This window comes from Haliotis rufescens, unplaced genomic scaffold, assembly GCF_023055435.1.
Source record: "Haliotis rufescens isolate VD_foot unplaced genomic scaffold, xgHalRufe1.0.p SCAF_2, whole genome shotgun sequence".
Classification (NCBI taxonomy): domain Eukaryota; kingdom Metazoa; phylum Mollusca; class Gastropoda; order Lepetellida; family Haliotidae; genus Haliotis; species Haliotis rufescens.
In genome coordinates, this window is record NW_025963890.1 from 77,906,707 (window position 1) to 77,928,977 (window position 22,271).

Here is a 22,271-nt window from a genome sequence, read left to right on the forward strand (position 1 = left end):
GGCTGAGTGATGAGAGAATACATTTTGTTGTTTTTGTTAACGATCGTTTCCATTTTCAACGTGGTAACCTTATAAGTGACTAACTTTTTTATCATGATGAAATAACATATTAAAATAATGAGAGGGACTGACGATCGCATTTTTCGCATAAATGTCATGCTCGCATTAATTTCTTTATTTACTGAAGATAGATTTGAACATTTCTTACCAACGATCATGTTTGGGTAGGGGAAGTAATCTTGTCTCCGCTTGCAATTGGATTCAGTTCCGAGATCGCAGCTTGACTGTTCGGTACGGCCGAAAGGCGGCATCCATGTTGTTCACGCTCCGCTGATCACGGGCCCTCTTGTGTCTGTATTCTGCTTATGAGCCGGGATGCGCATGGAAACACGGGTGTCAAAACGAATATATTTACCAATTATACGTACGGTCAATTAGCCAGGCCAAGAGACAATACCCCGGTTCTATCACCTTTAGGTGTAATTACGTCGCATGCCCCTGGTTCACGGTTCGCCTGATCTCCCGTCATAAAACCACGATGTTTATTTACCTGGAGCCTCCGACAGCGCCGACTTCCTGTGTACATGTACGTACATGGCAATACATGGTTTGACAGTTGTTTGACGGAATCAATCAATAATTATTGACACGGTGATATAATTAAAATTTGTCATTTTTCACAACTCCTTTCTTTATTTTTCTATTGTTCATCTGTATTTTCGACCAGTTTAATATGTATAAAAAATCTTCTCTTTTATTTATAAACCAAACCTAAAAACATTATATAAGAACAATTGTGTTTTTAAACCGTAAGTTTTCTATTAAAACAACTATGCAAGTAAGATTTCAGCCGTAATATTACTTTAGTCACTCCACAGATTACACATCTTATATGCTGCAAACGCAGCGAATGTAATGCGACTACGTCACAGCTGCCTCGGTAATTAAGGGCTGAAAATGTTTTTGTGAAGGCAGTTAGAGCAGACGAATTTTTCCCCTCGTTGTATAATGACGGTCGCTAACCATATATGTGTATTTTTCGTGTTTTTGGCTTGATTTGATTGTCCTTTGGTGAAAACAAATGTTCAATTGTGAAAGCAAACCCTTTTCCCCTGAACGTTAAAAGACAGCTGACTTTGTTTTTGTCTGAAATATCAACGTTGGAGTCGTTTATATATTCGGAAATCCATATTATGGTTAATATTTATAATATAATATGGACAATGGTAAAATTAATTATCACAGTTTAAGTGCTATTCACAAATGTATGTAAATCTACTTCGTGATGAATGAAGCATGGCAATTAAATGTATGCATCTGATTCTTCATTTGTTCTGTATTCATTGACGAGAATGAGTTTCGTTAATGATGATCACTCTCACAGATTTTTTGATAAGAGGATAGGATTGTAACTGGAGAATAGTTATGAAAAATATATATATAAGTATAGGCGGTCTGTGCACATGTGGTGAAACTGATACCTCATTGATTCGCTAATCGGGACTTGGAAATCATAGTCTGTCAATGAATTGATTTTAAAATATATGGTTTTGACTGTAGTACGTCCTGACATCATAATATTATGTTGTAAACAACTTATCTTATCTTATGTTAAGTAAAACAATTATTGATAACTTCCTGAATTCCAACTGTTCAATGAACAGAATTATTCACAGCTCTGGCGTGAGACAACAATAAATTAGATGTTACCAAAGATTGTCCATTTTATGATCTTAGGCACATGTCGGCGCACTTACATGTGAGCCGTCTAGACGACTGTCTGTTTTGTAATTAAATGGCAGCTGCCATCCAGCCGAATACTTAATCTTGAGATCTATTAGTTGTCTCAGCACTACACAAGCAGCAATCTAAAAAACAACAAAAAATTCTCATCCTTACCGACTCCTTCAGTGGACTACAAGCCCTCAAAAATAAAAACACTAAAAACCACCCCAAACTAATAAATCAAATACTCAATAGCTCAAACAACTTAACTAGGGCATTTAAACAGATAGAGTTCATTTGGACCCCCGCCCACGTAGGAATCTTTCCCTTAAACCCCCAGAAATAAGCTTAAACTTACCCAGCTCAAAATCAGAAATAAAAAGTCTCACTAAACAAAAAATCAACAAAAAATGCCAAAATATATACCACAACTTAAAAAGCCTAATCAGGAAAGTACTCAAAAAAAACCTAAATAAACCAAAAATACTACACCCATCCAAAAAAATCGACAGAATAATTGCTACACTAAAAACAGGCCACACCAAACTAAATAATCACCGTAAAATACTTAATCTACACACAACAGGAAACTGCCCACATTGCAAAAAACAAGAAACACCAGAAAACGTACTCATTCACTGCACACACTACCAAACACACCAAACAACACTACAGACCACCCTAAATCTTAAAACCGGACTTACACTAGAATCAATCCTAAATCCACAAAAGAAATTTAAAAAATTCAAAGCCTTAGGTTTATACCTAATTAAAACAGGACTAATTAGTCGGATTTAAACCCCAAATAAAATAATAAAACCAAAACTACCTTATCTAACAACCACCCAACACACACAGCTCCCTTAGTCCGTCCCCCACCCACTCTTGGCATTCTTTCCAAATCTCAAAATTTCAAAATCACTATATAAGCAACCCCAAACCATTCCAAACCATTCCAAGTCATTCCAAACATTTCCTGTGTTGGAAATATGTTTGGAAATGTTGTCATTCCAATTTTGGATTTTCTGGAAAGATCGATCCTTCCAAGCTTTGGAAAGTTTGGAATGAGCGATCTTTCCAAAGCATTCCAACGTTCATTCCAAATTGGAATGGATGCTATTTGGTCTGCTACCACGAGGGCACTGTGCCTCACCCATGACGCTCAGTCTTCTCCCTGCAGGCGAGAAAGTAAGACTCTGAGACTCGATTCTGAGATTAAAATTTACAAACAATCCGCCTATGCACGGGGCACCAAGAAGACGTATACGTCAATGTTAAAATCCTACATGCGATTTTGTTTGTATTATGGATTATCTCCCCTGCCTGCATCTACACTGACTGTGTTGAGATATACTGCGTTTCTGGCGAGATCCCTCAACGCTACCAGTATTCCTAATTATCTGAATATCATTCGCCTGGTGCACGTCGATGCAGGACTAGAGAAACCCCTCACGGATTGGTCCCTGGGGATGATCAAGAGAGGTGTGCACAGATTAAAAGGTAAACCACCAGCACAGAAGTAACCGATCACGCCTGCTATTCTTCTGAAGATACATAAAAAATTTGACCTAACCTTACCGTTCAACATAGCTTTCTGGGCAGCCTGTGTGGTGGGCTTCTTCACATTTTTAAGAAATTCGACTCTGCCGCCCTCCAATTTGAAAAATCAAAGCCAAGCAGTTATGTATTCGTGACGTCACATGGTATTGTGATTAAGTGCTCTTAACAATTAGACATAGCAAAACTATCCAGTTTGGTCAAAGGATTCTGCAAGTTCCCTTGTGTAACATGGCCAGCTCACTCTTGACACGTGCTTCTGCTACCCCGCAAAGGCACGGCGCCTCACCCATGACGCTCAGTCTTCTCCCTGCAGGCGAGAAAGTAAGACTCCCACCCTCCCTCCCAGGGTTCGTTACTTTTTATTTTTTGTGTCATGTTGTACATTTCATTTCGGGGGGTATTTTTACATTGTTTTAACACATAAAAAGTTAAATTTATCTTTGTACGGGTTTTATGGCAATTTGAAATCCGGTTTAAACGTAGAATAAACAAAGTTGATAGTACTGGGGTATGGTTTGGGCAGATCCTTTCCTCCGTTAACATACTAGCCTTATATGTGGATTTTTTATGTGTCATTTATACCAGGTTCTTTGGTCATACAGGAATTGTTGTGATGTTTACATGCATTGATTATGTAATGGGAGGCCTTGTCAGTGGGAACTACAAACGGTTTATGTTGGGTAGCCAGACTTTGAATGACAACTGGCTGTGTAAGAATGGGTTTCTTTTAATTCTGTTTCCTCAGTTTTCTGAAAACACGTATAAAGGCATATTACTCTTTTGAATAGGACAACTTTGCATATATGATCTACAACACGAGGTTAACTGATCTAATGAATATTAACATGAACGTATATAGCATCAATTGTACAAGTACAACGTTACGGAGGCATTATTAAAAGGCCTATAAAAGTTAAGGATCTTTGTTTTCGTCAGCCGCCCTCTTTATCTGGATATATATTCTACAACCTTCAACTGATGCCCTGACATGGTGAAGCAGAGAGAAACGCCAGCGGACGCTAAGAACCGTTGAAAACAGTTCGGTCGATGCCAGGACATTTCATGTATCTTCAAGCATAATCTAGTAGACCATGCGTGACCACCATTGTACAGGACACGTATATCCGGGTACGTCACCTACTACAAATGACCACCAAGAGAAGCTCTACATCATTCGCCATATCAGGTTGCGTGGGATATCGAGAGTAGGATTGGATGTTAGCAGGAGTGTAACGAAGGTGTCGAGCACCGTGGAGCTTGTCACGTTGTAACTACAGGGTAACCAATCCCTACATAAACCGTTTGTAGTTGTTCCCACTGACAAGGCATCCCCATAACATGCACACGTGCTGCTAGTTGTTCACCTGACGTAAACCAAAAAGAATAGCTTGACATTTGGTATGTGATGATTGTTATGCCGTCATCTGTTATCAATGCATAATATAAGGCCTAATCGATAAATGCGCTGTTTTTGTGTGTCTTGTCGACGAGGACTGGTACAGTCCTTGTTTTGAAAATGCAAGTGTATCAGAAATGACACAGCAACCCATACTGCCGACCCTTTTCCTTCAATATGCATCTCAGGGTCCTTCAATAAAACGTCTGCCCTAATGGCTAAAGACAGATTACTCTCGTTATGCAGAAATCCAACACCGTATTCCAGCACGATGATGCCCTTACCAGACAGCATGACACACAATAACATGAATACACAACAGATCCTGCCCTGGCCTTCTCAATCACCCGATTTGAACCCATCAAACATTAATATGATGAGTTCGATATACGGGTGTATTCTGGGGAAGTACTGTGAGATTTAAAAATGTCTTTAAATATTTCCAAACTAACATCGTGATGCTTAAGGTAGCGAGCAAGCAGGCACGATTTGAGAAAAAGATCAATGGCCAAAATGTAGAAGTCACACATGATTTTAAATATTTGGGTGTTTACTTCAGGAACAAACGGACTCAAACCCTGAATAATAATCTATTACAGTTAATAGTGGTCTCAATAACCTTGTTTGACAACAATATACCATCTAACCTATTACATGAAGCAGATATAAGGGCCTTTCATAAAATGTAGCAAATCGAAAGGGCCTATTCTATGCCTCAAGCGGCTGTTAAATGTAATCAAATAAATGTACAGCAAAAACTATGTGTTTGGCGAGTGTGGTAGATGTTCGTTTCATATGATTGGTATTATATAATATAGAAACTAATGCTTGCGTTTACTACATTTGCTGGTTACTGGTTTCCCAAGTGTTATTATATGTTATTTTTGTATGATATTCATGGCAAAATCAATTGGGTCACAAAAATGTCATCAATATGCTCTGTTCACTTGGTGTCCGTAATGATTGGTTAACCTAATCACCTGCTGGATAAAGTGTTTCTCATTTTGACAACACAATGTTTAAAACACAACATTCTGCAAATATGGTAGAGTGGTTTAACCAAACGTAAACAAAATGTCATTCTGCATAATGTCCAAGCTATCTTTAATTTCTGTAGATTATTGAAGATATATTTCTGTCACTAAGTTCCGAGATTGCATGCCCAGTTTCTTTGCTGTTCACATCAATTGGAAATTGAAATGGGAATATGATTTTAAGTCCCTCGTACAGAAAGATTTTCGTTTATATGCGTCTGTTGAAAATGCATATCCTCAACTGCTTACATGTATTTACAAAATACGGAAAATTTACAAATAAACAATTACTAACGATTCTTGATCAAGTGAAACCTATTTAGTGAAATACATATTTTTCAAAGCTGCGTTAAGACAAACCCATTTTGTTGTAATCTAGTAATCTTTCTAACCATTGTGTGATTATAATCTATTTGGGTTGGAGTGTTCGGTGCAGGTGTTCGGTACCTGAATACAAAATACACTATTTTACCCATGCAGCGGTAACTGTCGACATGTGTCACGTGAAATACAACCTACAAAGAACGGCTTCTGGTATAAACAAACAAAGTTGAATTCTGTCATTCAGATTCATGGTAAAATAGCCCTGCATAACAGAGACGAACAAGATCAGTCTAGCCCGTGTACACAGATTGTTGTCAATGCAGTCAATGTTAACCACAACGTCAATTTATTGCCTCTAATGTTCCACAGCAGACAGCAGTGTACACGTTTGGTGCTCCCGAGGCGAGAGGTACCCTTATATAAGGAGCAATTGGCCTGAAGTTGTTGGTTCTATTATTTCCCAGATTACAGATTCACGTCCGAGAAACCACGTTGTGTTTTTTCGCGAATACTACCTTACGTCATTCAGCAAGGTAGCGCCCTTCCCCTTGCTGCCAGAATCAAACAGGGCTTCCCGTGGAGTATCTAGAACACTCACATACCTTCGGGCCACCAAGCTACGCACCTTATTCCCATGGCTCAAACCTAGGCCTTGTTAACACCTCAGATGGCAATTATTGATGCCATTAGTTGCCACGCGAGTAACTGTCTTTGCAATTGCTTTGAAAATTCTGAACATTGAACAACTAAATGCATTGACTGATTTCAAAATCTGACACTGTATATGTATAACACATTCGGCTTGCCTGTGTAACGTCATACAAGTACACTGAACATTCATTGACTGAATCTACATTTGCATTTCTTTCGTGAATCAGTATATGTACGTCAATGAAAGGCAAAATACATGTGAACATGATTTGAATGCACCAGTAATGAGTGAGTGAGAATCTTATAAAGTGTGCAAGGAAAAGATACTAGACATTTTTAATAGAGCCAGAAATAAGAATCCTACATATGGGGAACTTGCTGATAGAGACATAGAACGTGCACACAGGATATCCAGCAAAACAACAAATAAACCCCGCCCTTTTATAGTGAAAATGGCACACTGGGATGATAAAATCCAAACACTTGGATTCAGGGATACCCTGAGAGAAATGGGATATGGTTTGGCTAATGACTTAACATATTTCCAGCGACAAGAGCTAGGCAGGTTACGACGTGAAAATCCAGGGTTTTTTTATAAAGGAGGCAAACTTGTCGAGGATGTGAAGAAGGATAGTGAGATGAGAGATAGCCACGAGACACCAGAGAGAACCACAGCACACAGATGGGAGAGAAGGGATAGCCAGAACATCAGAACATCACCCTCACAAGGACATAGACGGGCAGGTTCACACACATGACCACGACTTCTGAGTTCTCGCGCTGAGGCCTGGGACAGGACAGCAACCCACTAGGGGTGCGACGAGACCGAGCGTGATTGTAGGACGCCTCATGTAGATACGACAGATGATGTCGATGATTGTACATTTAAAAATAGAACATTTGTTTTCTGGAATGTATCAGGACTTAATTCTAAATTAACTGATCAGGACTTTACCGATTATTTAAACTCATTTGACTTCATCGGCATAACAGAAACATGGATGAAAGATATAGACATAAGTTTGATATTTCCAGGATTCAAGCTATAGATCAAAGAAGTTGAAAAGATTTCCAACTTTGGTAGACTTTCTGGTGGTATTGCCGTGTTAGTTAGACAGCAACTTGTTAAATATGTAAAATGGTTTAGAGTTTACGACAGTGGCATTTTCATGCTGTTAGATAAAACCATATTTGGATTTAAAAAAGATTTGCTATATTCGTGTGTCTATGTTCACCCTGAATGTTCGACTTGGTACTCAAACCCTTTGAGGCAATGCAAAAATGGTATACAAATATTACAAAATGACTTACTTGATACACTAGCACATTGTGATGATGTTTATTTGATGATTGGGGGAGACTTGAATGCCAGAACTAGCACTGAATCTGATTTTGTAGAAGATGATATCCTTGAATATCTCGAGGGTCATGATAACAGTGTATGGGGATTTCTGTTAGACAATTTCAGCTTAAAAAGATTTTCTGTGGATTTATCTTTGAATAAATTTGGTAAGAGCTTACTAGATTTATGCAGTATACTAAATATACATATTATGAATGGAAGGTGCGGGTCAGACGCCGGGTGGGAGATTTTACTTTTATAGGTAACCAGGGTGTGAGTGTGGTGTTATTGCCTCTTCCGAGTTGTTTGATATGTGCCTTAGCTTTGACATACCGTCTCGAGCCGAGTCATCACACCTTCCTGTCACGACTAGTTTACGTACGCTTCTAGTAAATGACCCTATGCCACGCAATACACGTAACAATGCTTCCTTCAAATGTGTGTGGGTTGAAGAGATGTGAGGTGAGGTGAAATTGGGTTTAACGTCGCGTCCAAGATTATTGCACTTATATAGCGACGTGCATGCACGTGTATGTGTGTGTGTGGCTGCTTGTACTAGTCCGGACTGATGCCGATTTATAGTGCTAGCTCACTGAGATACCATGCCGCAGTTTAACATGAATACCCCACTCAGACACAGTATACTGACTCCGAGCCGACCAGTCCTTGTTTTAGCCCCTTAATGCCGAGCGCCAGACAGGGTAACAACAAGTACAATCTTTTAACGTCTTTTTGTATGACGCGGCCCGGGATCGAACCCTGGACCTTCCGCTCTCCGGGCGGACGCTCTACCACAAGACCACGGAGGCGGTCGGGTTGAAGAGAAGGCTGAAGAGTTTAGAATAAACCTTATTTCTGGGACTGCGAATGATTTACTGGAGAAGGCTGTAGATGTAGCATTTGTTAATGTTGAAGAAAGTATTGGGTATATCACTGAAGCTGTTATTATTGCTGCATCAGATATGAAGAAAATGAATAAGGACTGTAAATATGATCAACAATGGTTTGATAGCGAATGCCAGCTACTTTAAAAGGAACGATGTAGACGTTTAAATAATTTCAGAAAGTAAAAGGATAGAGGATCACTAACCGACTATAATAGAGTAAGAAATCAGTACAACGATGTTTGTAGGAAAAAAATGACAGAATATTTTGAACAAAAACAGAAACTGTTGGAATCAAGCATAGATAATTCTAAAACATTTTGGTCATCGCTAAAAGCCATTAAACCAAATAGATATTGCAAAAATGACATTGATATTCAAGCCTGGTTTGAGCATTTCCAGGAACTGTTTTCAGTTCCATTAAGCCATGACAATAACAATTTATTTGACATGGAATTCATGGAAGATAAAGTTGACAGTGTAACAGATGATATTCTTGAATGTCCAATATCTAGAGAGGAAATTATTGACAGCATATCAAACCTTAAAGATAATAAGGCATCTGGAAATGATAATGTGAAAGCAGAGTTTTTTAAACATTCCTCCGACATTTTAATACCATATTTGGAACTAATTTTTAATATCCTTTTAGAGAGATCATATTTTCCAGATAATTGGACAATTGGCATTATTGTCCCTCTTCACAAACAGGGCGCAACCAGCGATGTTAATAATTACAGAGGCATAACTCTCCTAAGTACATTCAGTAAAATATTTACTTCAATTATTAATAAGAGATTTGTTTTCTGGGCGGATTCTTTGGATAAGATAAGTGAGTCACAAGCAGGTTTTAGAAAAGGATACTCCACCACTGACAATGCTTTTATCCTATATTCTATAATTCAGAGATATCTATCAGTGAAACGAGGGAAGCTATATGCTGTATTCGTAGATTTTGCAAAAGATTTTGACTCTGTGAAAAGGGATAACTTGTGGTCACTCTTTCAAAGACATGGGCTAAGTAGCAAAATTGGAAAGTTATTATGCTCTCTATATAAAAATGTGAAGGTGTGTGTCCGGAACAATGGCGCTATATCGGATACTTTTGTAAGTAGCAGGGGTGTCCGACAAGGGTGTATATTAAGTCCCTTCTTATTTTCCTTTTTCATAAATGATTTGGCATATCAAATCCAAAACAATTGCACTGATGGAATACAACTGCACCCCGAAACTATTCAATTATTTCTGCTTCTTTTCGCTGACGATATAGTCATGTTCTCGAGCACAATACCTGGCCTGCAAAAACAAATACATGTATTAGAGAGTTATTGTGACGAGTCAAAACTTACTGTAAATATGGATAAAACCAAAGTTGTAGTTTTTAAAAATGGTGGTAACATATCCAGAAAAGAAAAATGGTTTTACAGAAGGAAGCCTGTAGAAGTTGTTCCATTTTATAAATACTTAGGCTTGTGTTTTACAAGTAGATTAACTTGGTCAAGGAATGCACATAACATTTCATTACAAGCCAAGAACATTTTTGTATGCATTTTAAAAAGTCTTAGAGTTCTAGACAATGTTACATATGATGTTTATTTTAAAATATTTGATACAAAAATAAGCCCGATGCTATTGTATGGATCAGAAATTTGGGGCCTAGAACATTTGGATGTTATTTAGAAAATACATTTATATGCATGTAAACGGTTCTTGGGGGTAAAATCTAGCACAGAAAACGCAAGGGTATATGGTGAATGCGGACGGTTTCCCATGTATATCAATAGTTCTTTAAAGGTTATTAAATACCGGGTCAAGCTATTAAATATGCCATCTTCAAGATACCCGAAAAAATGTTATAATATGATGCTTCTCTACGACAGCCATGGGAAACAAAATTTGGCATCAAAAGTTAAAAACATGTTATACGAATGTTGATATGGTTATATTTGGTTACAGCAACATGTAGATATGCCACAACATTTCTTCTCCCGTTTGACACAGACTTTAAAGGATATGTACATTCAAAAATGGCATTGTTCTTTGTCCAGTTCTAGAAAAGCAAACTACTACACTACATTTATGACTACTTTTATACTAGAACCTTATCTATTAAGTGTAAATTTACATAAGTTTAGAACAGCTCTTTCTCGATTACGTTGTGGCTCACATGATCTATTTATTGAAACAGGCAGATATGAAGGTATTGCAAGAGAACACAGACTTTGTAGGATTTGTAAAACTGATTGTACTGAAGATGAATATCACTTTTTATGTGTATGTCCAGTGTATGAAGATTTAAGAGCAAAATATCTAAATAACTATTTCTACCGCAACCCAAACGGTAACAAATTTTGTAAATTAATGACTTGTGATTGTACAGAAACTATTAGAAATCTATTAATGTTCATTTATCATGTAGGGGCGGTCGGGTAGCCTAGTAGTTAAAGCGTTCGCTCGTCGCGCCGAAGACCCGGGTTCGATTCCCGACATGGGTACAATGTGTGAAGCCCATTTAAGGTGTCCCCCGCTGTGATATTGCTTGAATATTGCTAAAAGCGTCGTTAAACCATACTCACTCACTCATTTATCATGCCATGAAACTAAGAAAATGTATGAATTTGTAACACGCCCCACACAGTGTACTATAGGCCTTTGGCCTCATAAGTACCATGAATAAAGATTGATTGAGTGAGTTAGTGAGTGCGTGAGTATGGGTTTACGCCGCTTTTAGAATATTGTAGCAATATCATGGCGAGGAACACCAGAAATGGGCTCCACACATTGTATCCATGTCTAGAATCGAACCCGGGTCTTCGGCGTGACGAGCGAACGCTTTAACCACTAGGTTACCCGACCGCCCCGGACCAGTAATGACACCAGGTGTTGGCAAAAAGGCTAATGATGTCCTGCAGCGTCAAAGTAGGAATGAGTTTTAGTTCTCTCAGGACCAACAGGCAGGGGTGACAATGAAAAATCAATCCATTTTCTTAACATGAGCAAATTCGTTTATATGGATTGCATATCACCAGTGTTTAATAAATCAAATTTATTCAGAAAAGGTTTTATTGTTGAATTAGACAATTACGTCTTCACTGACAGATGACATGGAGGAATGACTGTCCCAGTGCATTGAGAAAGGATGTTTATGATCATATAATTACAGCGTACTCTCTAGATATTTAGTAAATGTCATGGGGGTATAATCTATCCTTAAATCAAGAATACATTACATGACATGATAAATGAGAGTCATGCAGATTCTCGAGAAAAAAAGGTTTTAACAGATGGTAATATGTTTGTCTTCCGCTAGTTGTGTTAAGAATAACCAAGAATACCACACCTTGAGCATTGGTTTTATAGATTTTCGTTAAGGTAGAATTAAGCTTAGCTATATTTTGTATGAATTATTGACGAATACTGCACGTGTTAAACTGTTCCTAATTCTACAAGTAAAACAAGTTTGGAAATAAATAACGTCAACAACAGAGAATTATAATAGCGTCCATTATCCTCTGAAACAGATTCCATTGGGCGTATAAGGCAAACCAGCCGGTATATAAACAACCGCAGACTGAGTGATGGTATTTGTTGAGGCCTATTTTTTGTTTTTCATAATGTTTGGTTGTTGTTGTTTTAACGCTGCACTGTGCAACATTCAAGCTCTATGACGACGGCCTGTAAATAATCGAGCCATAACCAAACAACAATCCACGCCGTCGAAGTACGATTAAACGTAATCAAGCAAATAACCGAACCTGACCACTCAATCAAGTCAGTCTCCTGTTACGACCAGCATGGATTGATGGACACTCTTTTAAACCCGGTGTCCCCACGCATGTGTTAATAAATTAGATAGTTCAAGAAAGTATTAATTGTGGACTGAGAAAAGTTTTGTTACAGATTGAATAGATGATATTATCTTGCTCTGGTTTGCATACTACCGTAATCTATGTATATAACGAACATGCTTATACAGAACTGACCGATATAACAAACTATTTTTTTAGTTCCGGCATTTTTTTGTATATATGCTGTATATATGCTTACAACGAACTGAAATTATTACGAACTAAAATCAGTAATCCTTTGAGTTTGTTATAATCGTAGTGTTTAACATTCACGATGCTTGAAAGCGAAATAAAAATGTATATACAAAAACTGTTTTGGGTAATGCAGAAGGCTGCAGGGGACAAGGGTCCTGAGCTGATGATGAGTCTAACAGGACTGGCTGTGTCAGGATCACCCACACAATCTTTGTTGCATTGTTTATTTTAATCTGTACATAATAATGATATTATTAATAATACTGATAATAATGATTATAGGCTATTTATATTGCGCATAATTCCACACCACACCGGTCAATGGATCAACTAAAGTATCTTTCTCAGCTCCCTGGTGAGTATACAACCTGTGCTGCCTGTTTACCGGGTACCCATTTACTACTGGGTCATCACAGGCAGATTTCAAACAAAGCCTTTTGCCGAAGGAAGCGCCACATGTGTTACATTTGCTTCAGTGTGGGATTCGAAACTCGAGGAACTCTCGGGTGTCAAGTTGCCGAAAGGTTCTCTCCCATACAAAGACTCTCCGCGACAAACCTTGCTTGACTTCACCACATTTGTGTTTCCAGTTCTTCTGTACTAGGCTCAGTAGGTAGACAATTCTTACGTGTTAATTAGTTTTTTCAACGTATAAATCCATCCGTTCGTGCGGACTTTTGTACATGCATTGACAAATATGTATTTTTAATAATGCAATGCTATAGTTATTTGGTGAAAACGGACGCATGGGTATCGCTACGACCCAGTAGCTTATAACAAGAGTAGAGTGTAGAGTAGAGAGTAGAGCTTATTCCTTGTTACAATTTTGTTATTAAATGGATTAACCCAAACAAAGAACCAAGCTAAATTGAGATAACAATAGTAATTATGACCAAAATTATTGCATATTTCAATCATTAAGCACATTGACTGGAATCATTGTTTCTGAGTAAGCACTTCCTTATCCACATACTGAAGACGTTACAATGACCAACTTAATATGGTATCACAAAGTTTATGGTACAACGATCAAAGGTACATCACAGGTAAAACTCTGATAAACATTTGCTTCCTCAGGGAATGATGACATACTTAAAGAACAAGGTTAGTGAGTGAGTGAGTTAATGCTTTACGTCACAGCGGCAATATTTCAGCCATATCGTGACGAGAAGTTAGACATGAAATATACATATATTTAAACTTTAGAAAAATCTGTCATCGAAGGACAGTATGATAACTAGAATATAACAGATAAGATTTAAAACTAGTTGTGGAACATTTAAAAAGCATTACGTATTAAGGAACAACACAATATAAAAATGGGCTAGAGATCGTCAGTAACTAAAGGGAGATCACCATACCAGGGACCATGGGGACTTACAGTACCTTTGCTTCCTGCATGGACCCCGGCAGGATTTATATCACCCTACAGTCACTGACGATAATTGACCAGTTAAGCCTAAGATTAAAATGACAAAAATACTACGTTTAAAAGCCTGGCATGCATAAAAATACTTCGAATGATTTGGGACTTAAATACACTCTTAGGCGGGCAATAATTTTACGCAACTTCAACCCCCCTCGAGGGTACAGCCACTAACCATCTAAGTTTTTAAGTAGCACTACCAATGTCTAAAAACTTATTATGGACATCAAAATTTATGAATTAATTCAATTTCTTTTAAAAAGCACAACATTAAATGAGAATGTACGTGATTAAAAAGGTCCTTTACTGTTTTTACATGATAATATTTATCCCTTGTGATGGAAAAATCAATACAATCAAGCAGGACATGCTTGACTGTGATTCTTTCATCACAAGGGATGCAAAACGGAGGATCCTCACCATTCAAAAGATACTCATGTGTATATCTTGAATGGCCAATACGACATCGTCGCATAATGACCTCTTAAAATCTGGACTGACAGCCCAAGTAGGTGTAACCGATATTTGGTTTAATTTCATGTAATTTATTGATACCTACTTGGGCGTCCCACTTCTGTTGCATAAGATCTCGGATGTAAGAACGAATCATGGGTTTAAAATCAGTGTATGGGATCAGAAGTGGTGTCACCTATTTGTTGAGTGCTGCTTTTGCAGCAGCATGGGCCATTGTGTTACCAATGATTCCAACATGGCTTGGTAACCAACAAAAGACGATGTCATATTGGCCAGTAGCAAGATCATTAAATAATTCGAGAATTTCGATTAAAAGTGGATGTTTAGGTGACATATTTTTAATCGCCTGAAGGCATGAAAGAGAATCTGAAAACAGTATGAATTGTTTATGTTTAGCTTGATTACTGATGTATTTAAGTGCTGTAAAAATGGCGTTTGCTTCTGCAGTGAATATGAAACTGTTATCAGGTAAACGTGAAGATATTGTTCTGGATCCAATGACGGTGGCACTAGCAACTGCACCACCATCCTTGGATCCATCTGTAAAGATAGATTTATAAGTGTCATAATTGTTTCTCAATTGACTGTATTCTTGTTTGTAAATTAATTCGTTAGTGTCTGATTTCTTTAGTTTTGTTAATGTAAGATCTACCTCTGGCTTTACCATTTGCCAAGGAGGAGATGAGAAAAGCTTAGTAGGAGCTATATCTTGGAGTTGAATATTAGAAGCTGATATTGCAAATTTTATTCTGATTCCGAGTGGTGGAGTAAGTGTTGATTTCTTATATAAAGATCTTCGTAGAGAGGATTGAATATGCATTCAAAAGTTGGATTGGACTGATTAGAATATAATTTAGTGATGTATTGTAAAGATAATTTTAAACGGCGTTGTTTAAGAGAAGGCTCATCTGCTTCTATATAGAGACTGTGAATGGGAGACGTTCTAAAAGCTCCAAGGCAAAGCCTCAGGCCTTGATGATGGATGGTATCGAGTTTTTGTAAATTACTTTTGCAGGCTCCACCATAGATGTTGGAGCCATAATCAAGTTTTGAACGGATTAGTGACCTGTATAAGTGTAAGAGGGTTGTTTGATCCCCTCCCCACTTTGAATTAGAAACAACTTTCAAGAGATCGAGTGCCTTCAGGCATTTAGCTTTAAGGTATTTAATATGTGGGAGGAAAGTTAAGTGATTATCAAAAATAAGTCCCAATTGCAAGAACTTGGCCTCCTTAACAACTGTGATAGGGGTGCCATTCAGAAATAGTTCAGGGTCCTTATGCGGTTTATATTTTCGGCAGACATGTATGCAATTAGTTTTTGATTTGGAAAATTTAAACCCGTTTTCTAGACACCACTTGTTAATTTTATTTAGACATAATTGTAATTGCCTTTCAATTGTGCGCATATTTTTACCCCGACAAGATATATTAAAATCATCCACAAAAAGTGATCCATCATCTGAATCATTTAAAACTTTTGACAAACTATTAATTTTTATACTGAATAAAGCGACAGACAAAATACTACCTTGTGGGACACCCTGATCCTGATTATAATGATCAGAAAGGGTTGTACCCACTCGGACTTGAAATTGCCTGTCTGTTAAAAACTGGGATATAAAATGAGGCAGACGGCCTCAGTAGTATACAGTGCACTTATGCCCGTTTTTTAATTGCAGCCCTCCCATTGGCTGATTTCTGCCCGTCATATATTGCAGCCCTCCCATTGGCTGATTCTACCCGCAGGGTCCCCCTCCCCCACCTCCTAACCCAGAGTAATGACGTCATATATTTCTGTCCTCTCATTGGCTGATTTCTACCCGCAGGGTCCCCTCCCCCACCCAGGGGTCCCACCCCTCCACCCTCCACCCAGGGTCCTACCCCATTATGATTTGAGCGCTGTTATGTAACTTATTCATAATTAAACCTAGTGAATGCTATTCTATACTTAGTGTATACAATAATAATAAAAAAGAAATTCAAAAAATACAAAGTGAAATTCTCCAGCTGAAAAAAGAAATAGAGAAAGGATATATTTATTGAAAGCGTCTCAGCAAAATGTTAAAGGTTTTCTTTTGAGACATTTGGTGGTTCCGTAAGGAACCTGTGCGTACGCTGTACACGTGGATGTTGACGACGTCTTAAATCGTCGTGGCTGGTGAGCCAAATACGGTCTTCAGGTAGACGCAGTTGGGGGAATGTCTTCTATGTTCTTGTAATATTTTGTCTTCATATTTCCATTTGTACAGTTTAATACCGCACATATAGCACTGAACGCAATCGTTCATTCCCGTGTAGAATAACCCGCACCTGGCCAGCTCGAGAGGAGTCTGCTTAATTTGAATAGGAAATTTGTAGTAGGTATCTAAACGATTTTTAAAATACCTGTAGGAAGGGTGATCGGGAATGACCATAATATCCGACTTCACTGTCCACGAACTCCGACAGCTATCCGCATCCAAACATTTACATCCGTAGTCGACACTAGCGTCGCAATCCGCGCTTAAATCTGGAGAATCCATTTTCACGTCCGATATCTCCAACAGCTCGAGCCGCAATGATAAATCCGCGATGACGGTCCGGCGATCAAAATCACGTGACCAGCCGGATAACAAATGAACGTACTACGCCGGACAATCACGTGACAGTTCCGGGTCAATGACCCGCACTCAAACCTACATCATTACCATGGTAGCAATGTCCCCTTTACTTATAGCTTCGGACATCCTGACAACTTTGTTCCCGTGCCGTCTATACGTTTTCAAGAATAAACATACATCGATCATATTGACGGGGCAATAGATATATACATACCTAACTCGTAATGCAAACACGCATTACCTTAAAGCACTACGTTACGGTATATATCTGTCAAAATAACTCGCGAGCGTTTGTCCATAACGTTACATCCGTTGTCTTAAAGGGGACAGTATAACGATGTTAGTATTATAAGAGGTTAACCCTAGAGGTCTACAGGCATTGTCTCGTGGTACCGCTGTTAGGCCTTAAAGGTCGGCTCTACGTATAAAATCAGAACTCGTAGCCCAACTGTACGAGTATAAAGGGTGACACTGCCGACCTTAAGAGGTGTTAATACGCGAAATTACCTCGCATTCATCATTCGATATCGTCATGGCGTGGTGTCAACGAGGTTGTAAATCGTGGGACCCATATTTCTAGACTTCTCTAAAGCTTTCGACATGGTATGACATAACGGGCTAATGCAAAAACTGAAAAAAGAGCAGGACTTAAAGGCCAAATAATAAACTATATCCAAGACTTCCTAACTTATCGCAAAATAACCGTTGGTATCGACCAAACGCTATCGGACCAGTGTCCCTTAGAAAATGACACACCCCAAGGTAGCATTCTAAGCCCAACACTTTTCAACGTTATGATTAATGACCTATTCGTTTGAATACCCAATAAAATATAAACTTCCAAATACGCGGAAGATGGGGCCCTCTGGGTCCGCACTAGAAGCATAAATATGGCTAAAAAGTTACTGCAGAATGCATTAAATAAAATGCAAATAAGGGTAAATAAATGGGGTTTCTCACTAAATGCCGAAAAAACCACAGGGATAGTATTCAAACACAGAAATATGCGTGCAAACACTCCCAGCTACAACTAAACAACAACAAAAAACAAAATACAATTCCAAAAAGAAACCAAATTCCTTGGACTAATCTTTGATGAACACCTCACCTGGGGTGTTCACATTAAAAACCTAACAAATAGATGCACAAAAGACCTAAACACACTACGCTGCCTGACAGGTTCCAAGTAGGGGGGCCTCCAAGAAGTCCCTACTATCTCTTTACAAATCACTAATTAGATCAAAAATAGACTATGGATGCCAAATATACAACACCTTAAACTCCTCATTAAGAGATAAACTAAACTCAATTCAATATCAAGCACTCAAGATAATCACACGCACTCAGCATGGCACACCGAGCATATCGCTACAGGCACTAACAGGCGAAATACCCCTGGATCTACGCCGAGAACATCTAACAATAAATAACTGGGCCTCAACCCAACAAAAAGGCCAAAATCCAACAGATCCTTAAAACTAATAAGAGCCCCAGACTCCAAGCTCTAGCTCGCAAAAACCCTCAATTAACATCAATCTCTCAACGCATAATAAATTACCGAAATACACACAACCTAAATTATTTACAGTTAAACACAGTCCCAAATAACACCTTCACACCCAAACTCCGACCCCCCAAAATCGACATATCTCTCTCCACCAGACTAAATAAAGGAACTAATCCAAATACCGCTAAATCCATCACATTTGCATACATTCACGAAAAATGTCCAAATTGGTGTCACATTTACACAGACGGGTCCTTTGACCCTGGCTCAAAACGCACAGGATTCGGCATCCATATCAACGAACCCCAAAAAGAAACACAATCATATGGGCTCCCAAATGAACAATCAATTTTCACAGCCGAATTAATGGAGATACTATCCAAGGAATTTGGTTTCTTTTTTGAATTGTATTTTGTTTTTTGTTGTTGTTTAGTTGTAGCTGGGAGTGTTTGCACGCATATTTCTGTGTTTGAATACTATCCCTGTGGTTTTTTCGGCATTTAGTGAGAAACCCCATTTATTTACCCTTATTTGCATTTTATTTAATGCATTCTGCAGTAATTTTTTAGCCATATTTATGCTTCTAGTGCGGACCCAGAGGGCCCCATCTTCCGCGTATTTGGAAGTTTATATTTTATTGGGTATTCAAACGAATAGGTCATTAATCATAACGTTGAAAAGTGTTGGGCTTAGAATGCTACCTTGGGGTGTGTCATTTTCTAAGGGACACTGGTCCGATAGCGTTTGGTCGATACCAACGGTTATTTTGCGATAAGTTAGGAAGTCTTGGATATAGTTTATTATTTGGCCTTTAAGTCCTGCTCTTTTTTCAGTTTTTGCATTAGCCCGTTATGTCATACCATGTCGAAAGCTTTAGAGAAGTCTAGAAATATGGGTCCCACGATTTACAACCTCGTTGACACCACGCCATGACGATATCGAATGATGAATGCGAGGTAATTTCGCGTATTAACACCTCTTAAGGTCGGCAGTGTCACCCTTTATACTCGTACAGTTGGGCTACGAGTTCTGATTTTATACGTAGAGCCGACCTTTAAGGCCTAACAGCGGTACCACGAGACAATGCCTGTAGACCTCTAGGGTTAACCTCTTATAATACTAACATCGTTATACTGTCCCCTTTAAGACAACGGATGTAACGTTATGGACAAACGCTCGCGAGTTATTTTGACAGATATATACCGTAACGTAGTGCTTTAAGGTAATGCGTGTTTGCATTACGAGTTAGGTATGTATATATCTATTGCCCCGTCAATATGATCGATGTATGTTTATTCTTGAAAACGTATAGACGGCACGGGAACAAAGTTGTCAGGATGTCCGAAGCTATAAGTAAAGGGGACATTGCTACCATGGTAATGATGTAGGTTTGAGTGCGGGTCATTGACCCGGAACTGTCACGTGATTGTCCGGCGTAGTACGTTCATTTGTTATCCGGCTGGTCACGTGATTTTGATCGCCGGACCGTCATCGCGGATTTATCATTGCGGCTCGAGCTGTTGGAGATATCGGACGTGAAAATGGATTCTCCAGATTTAAGCGCGGATTGCGACGCTAGTGTCGACTACGGATGTAAATGTTTGGATGCGGATAGCTGTCGGAGTTCGTGGACAGTGAAGTCGGATATTATGGTCATTCCCGATCACCCTTCCTACAGGTATTTTAAAAATCGTTTAGATACCTACTACAAATTTCCTATTCAAATTAAGCAGACTCCTCTCGAGCTGGCCAGGTGCGGGTTATTCTACACGGGAATGAACGATTGCGTTCAGTGCTATATGTGCGGTATTAAACTGTACAAATGGAAATATGAAGACAAAATATTACAAGAACATAGAAGACATTCCCCCAACTGCGTCTACCTGAAGACCGTATTTGGCTCACCAGCCACGACGATTTAAGACGTCGTCAACATCCACGTGTACAGCGTACGCACAGGTTCCTTACGGAACCACCAAATGTCTCAAAAGAAAACCTTTAACATTTTGCTGAGACGCTTTCAATAAATATATCCTTTCTCTATTTCTTTTTTCAGCTGGAGAATTTCACTTTGTATTTTTTGAATTTCTTTTTTATTATTATTGTATACACTAAGTATAGAATAGCATTCACTAGGTTTAATTATGAATAAGTTACATAACAGCGCTCAAATCATAATGGGGTAGGACCCTGGGTGGAGGGTGGAGGGGTGGGACCCCTGGGTGGGGGAGGGGACCCTGCGGGTAGAAATCAGCCAATGAGAGGACAGAAATATATGACGTCATTACTCTGGGTTAGGAGGTGGGGGAGGGGGACCCTGCGGGTAGAATCAGCCAATGGGAGGGCTGCAATATATGACGGGCAGAAATCAGCCAATGGGAGGGCTGCAATTAAAAAACGGGCATAAGTGCACTGTATACTACTGGCCTCTTAATCCAAAATCATGAAGATCTTTTAAAATACCATGTTTCCATGTTGTATCGTAAGGTTTTTCTAAATCGAAAAAGATCGATACAGCATGTTGTCTATTTACAATGGAATTTTTAATGAACGTTCTAAACGCACTAAATGATCGATAGTACTTCTGTTCTTCCGGAAACCACATTGTATATTGGTAAGAAGATTATTTGTTCCGAAGTACCACACTAATCGATTATTGACCATGCGTTCCATCGTTTTACAAACACAGCTAGTTAGTGAGATAGGTCGGTAATTTGATGGATCAGAATGATCCCGCCCAGGTTTGGGTATTGGTATAACAATGGCATTATGCCATGAAGGTGGAAACGTCCCAGATGTCCAAATGTCATCGAATATAGTCAACAAAGGTTTAAGGAATGATTCGGGCAAGTGTTTCAGTAGCTGATAATGAATATTATCAGCGCCTGCTGCTGTATCATGAGCTTGCCCTAAGGCAGTATATAGCTCATGTAGTGAAAATACCTCATTGTAATCTTCACCATTATCAGATCTAAAATTTACTTTTTCTTTTCCTGTTGGAGCTGATGTTTTTGAAATTCAGGAACATAATTTGATGAAGACGAATGTTGAGATAATGTTTTCCCAAGTCTATTGGCAATAGCAGTTTTATCAGTTAGTAAAGTATCGCCATCCTTCAGATGGTTAACTGTAGAATGTGATCCCTTGCCTTTGATCCTTTTGATCATGTTCCATACCTTGGACATAAGGGTACGAGAGTTAATTTTTGAGACAGAATTCTGCCAGGATTGACGTTTAGTTTGTTTGAATAGACGTCTCGCCTTAGCATATGAAATTTTGACGGTATTCAAGTTATGGACAGTAG

The 22,271-nt window shown here is 38.7% G+C and overlaps 1 protein-coding gene across 2 annotated transcripts in view; it reads left to right on the top strand.

Annotated features, from left to right (window-relative positions):
• Positions 1 to 22,271, top strand: part of LOC124123226 (receptor-type tyrosine-protein phosphatase epsilon-like) — a 68,725-nt gene that overhangs the window by 19,256 nt on the left and 27,198 nt on the right. The gene's annotated exons all lie outside the window — the stretch shown is intronic.